The 3,723-nt window shown below is 40.7% G+C and overlaps 1 long non-coding RNA gene across 1 annotated transcript in view; it reads left to right on the forward strand.

The window, feature by feature from the left end:
* LOC116217202 overlaps positions 1 to 3,723 on the forward strand; it is a 45,327-nt gene that overhangs the window by 13,420 nt on the left and 28,184 nt on the right. The window contains exon 2 of the long non-coding RNA XR_004161381.1: positions 3,423 to 3,556. This is a non-coding gene — a long non-coding RNA (uncharacterized LOC116217202). The remainder of the gene's footprint in view (positions 1 to 3,422; positions 3,557 to 3,723) is intronic.

A 3,723-nucleotide genomic window follows, 5' to 3' on the forward strand; every position in this document is an offset into this window, starting at 1 on the left:
TTTAAATGTTCTCTGCTGTTACGATTAAGGTATTGAGCTTATGCTTGGGACCTGTAAAATTAACTATGTTTTTAATGCAGCCTTGACTAAGTTGCTTAAGCTCTTCATGTCTCACTTCTTCTCCACGTGCATTAGGAACTCTCAGGACCTTCGGGATGTAGTTTTTATTGTTGTGTTTGTACAGTGCCAGGTGTAGTAGTCCTGGCTGAAGCTGCATGGCCTGGAGACTGTTGTTAATTCAGATATTAAGCCTCCAGCATGTACTTCCCGCTGTGGTTTCAGATGGATTCTGTGCTGTTGGTTGCATGTAAATAATTTCTGTGCCTTATGGACCTGGTACAGCAATTTAAGAGCCTTGTGAATGGAAGACTTTCTATAAATGCAGGTCGTTAGTACAGTGTGGAAGGATACAAATAGTGGCTTTAGTCATGTGGGGCCTGGAGGTGGAAGTCATCACTCCAGGAAGCAGGAAAGGGACGTGAGGCTTCGGTCAATTAGGAGAACAGCAGAAGTGATAGATATACTGGTATATGTATGTACATATACATATGTATACATGTATCTATTACACAATATCCAGCTGCACGTGCTGTCCAGAAAGAGTCCTTGTGTGTATCTCACAGCTGAACGATGCTCAGAGTGCTGTGAAGCCCTTCAGAGACTTTCATCTTGCTGAATGTAGTTTTCAGGGCCATGCTTTTATTTTTTTCCTGAGTGTTCTTCTCTTGACTGAAAGCTTCTTTGACTTCATCACAAACACTGGGGTCTGATTTTGTGGGTCTGATTTTTGTGACTTTTTAATAGTCTTGTATCCTTATGCTAGTAATTTCTTAGGTTGCAAGTGTGATTCCTTAGATGCATGAGGAACAAACTGCCCCTACGTGTGATGTGCTTTTGTCATGCAGGTGATGAATACTGTGTGAATCCCAGGCATAAGAAGGAAAATAGGTGCTGGTTGTGCCAAGGTCACAAGATCTGTAATTAGGTTTAAAAGTGCAGCATCCTCCCTCTCTGTCAAGCTGCTTCTGATGCACAGTCACAGTTTCTTGGACCCCAGTTCAGAGTGCTGTTCTGAAGCACTGATTTCATTTACTCCCAACAAGTGCTCTAATAGGTTTATGAACTATTTTTCTTAACTCCATAAAATTAGGGTTTGACTCACAGGGTGCTGGTTTTACAGTTTTAAAACTTTTGCAGCATTAAAAATGATGCTTTTACCGTGACATCCTCATCTGCAATGCTTTACATAATACAACTGCAAGGTTGCTTTTGAAAGTAATGATCCCCAGCTCGTACCTGTGAGAAAATTAAAGGCAATGTTTAGCCATTGCTGGGACCCATTATATAATAAGAAAAACCTTTAACTCTGCTGAAAGAATCTTTTACTTGGTACTTAAAATTGAGGAGATAAAGAGGTAAGAATTGATCAAACTGGCTTCCTCCTCCCCTTCCCAGGAATGCTCTGTAGAACTCATCAGGTCTGGCATGGCAAAGCATGCTGCAATTCAGCAGCACTTTTCCTTTGCTTGTCTGTGCTCTGAGTGATGCTCCTGTACTTCTCAGCTGGCTCCGCAAAGTAGCTCTGCTCTTCTGGGTATTACTGGGCATGTTACCTACTTCTGTTCTGTACTTGTGTTTCTTCTCGTATAATGAGAAAAGGCAGGTTGTTTTCTTACAGAGTCACAGGTGTTTGATCACCTCCTATGTTTTTCTTGCAAGAGAAGCATGTACAGGGTTGTCAGTGTGAGCTGATGGTCAGGCTCTGATACGCAGCTAAAAGCTGCTCATCAAAAATGCTAACATGCAGAATTTTCAATGCTGCATGCCTGCAGTTGGTAGAAATAAGAGGTGAAGGACTCTCTTAAGTGTTAAACTGATTAATAGTTCAATGATTTCAATAGAAATTGGGACGTGAAATCCTCAACGGTGCTGTTTAGTGAAAGATACTTATCCCTCCTTACAAACTTCTTCCATCATTCCCTAGAAAGGGTCAGCACTGCTGCTGGTATAATGCACCCTGCTTAACTAATTGCTTTCATTGTGCCAGATGGGTGCTAATTGGGGGCTGTATTCCTCAGAGACCATCGTGTTGCAGGGGCATTGGAACAGCTTCTAAAAGGGCAGAAAGAGTAATTGAGATTGAGAGGTGCTTCTTAAGAACACAGCTGTCCTTAGGCTGCTGAGGATGCTAAAGTGAGGAATGGGCTTGCCTTTTTTTTGTCACTGATTTTTTTAAAGGCAGTTCTGGAAATACATTATGTTGGCTTACATTGCTAGTTTAAGGAGCTTCTGTCCATTGTAAAGAAAAAAGCTTAAACTTTGAAACCTGATGCTGAGTTTCAGTTTAGATTTATCTTTCCAAATATCATAGAATCAAGTAAGAGTGAGAAATATGCCAGGAAATATTTTTCTGCTTAATTTCAGGTGCCATATAGTAACATAAAGCAGAATTTTAACGTGAATTGATGCAAGAGCTCCTCATGTTCATGATTGCTGGATAGGTGCTCCCTACACAGTTCCCGATATACAGTTGAACATGTGGGTCCTGTTATTTCATCTAAGCAACAGTGTACTTGAAGAATGGGATGCTTTTAACCCTGGTAATTCATCTTGCCCTTCTCAAACAAAGGAGGAGACAAAGGATGTCCTGCACTCCACCCATCTCTTGTTCTGCAGAATGCAATGAATGCAGCCAATATGTGCAGAGACAAGGCTGGATGGAGTAGTACCGCCTTCCAGAGCAAACTGTTGTTTCTCATGTGTAAAGGTTTGGTTTTTCTCCTGATTGAAATCACAATGGAGTGATTGTGGCCTACACATAATCAGCTTTTTGGATCATTGCGCCTCACTTTAAATATTGAGATTTGAAAACTGAATTGTGAGTAGTCCAGTAAAAGCTTATTCTCTTCAGCCATGGCAATGAGAGTGTTTAACAGCTTGCAGGAGTAGGACCAATAATTTTTGTGTGTGTGTGTGCACTTCTGCAAAAACAGGGAAGTAGGAAGTGAACAGTGACTTACTGACTTTTGTTCTGTTCTTTAGTCAGAAGAACACAACAGATCTCCTTAGGAAACTGAATTACATTTCTGATTATAACTGCAACTTCCAGGACGTCTTTAATCTCCAAATACACTGCAGAAATCGTGGTTTCTGTTCAGAAACTTGGAGATGAGCCTTGTTTGAGCTGAGGAATCAACAATTCATTTCTCAGCTCCCTGCCTTACAGAGTCACCTGGTGACCTGTAGAGCATGTTCTGCTGCTGTTTGCTTCTGTACGTGTGGGTAATGGAGAATCTACAGAGATCATAAATAATTCTCTAGAGAATTCTCTAGGAAGAATGCAGAAGAATGGTGCTTTTAATAACTGAGTTCAGTTCTAGCATTGCCAGACAGTCTCATTTAGTGCATAATTGTCTTTGCAGTTGGAAAGCTCTTCCGAATTTGTACCTCTTCTGTACGACTGTCAGTAGCGTCATCCTGCCACTGCGAGAATCTACAGTGTAACTGGAACAACTCTGGAGTCAGCAGTTTGCCATAATGGAAGTGGCTTTAACAGGTATCAGACAAATATTTCTGCTTTTATTGAGGTGATTCTATATGCCACTTCAGTATCCGAAGTGAAAATAGGAAGTGCATAATTTTTTCATTCCAAGTAACTTGAAGATTATTTAAGCACCTTTGAATCTCTTCTGTTCTAAAAATCTTCATTATTTTTCTAAACTT

This window comes from Meleagris gallopavo, chromosome 15, assembly GCF_000146605.3.
Source record: "Meleagris gallopavo isolate NT-WF06-2002-E0010 breed Aviagen turkey brand Nicholas breeding stock chromosome 15, Turkey_5.1, whole genome shotgun sequence".
In the NCBI taxonomy this organism is placed as follows: Eukaryota; Metazoa; Chordata; class Aves; order Galliformes; family Phasianidae; genus Meleagris; species Meleagris gallopavo.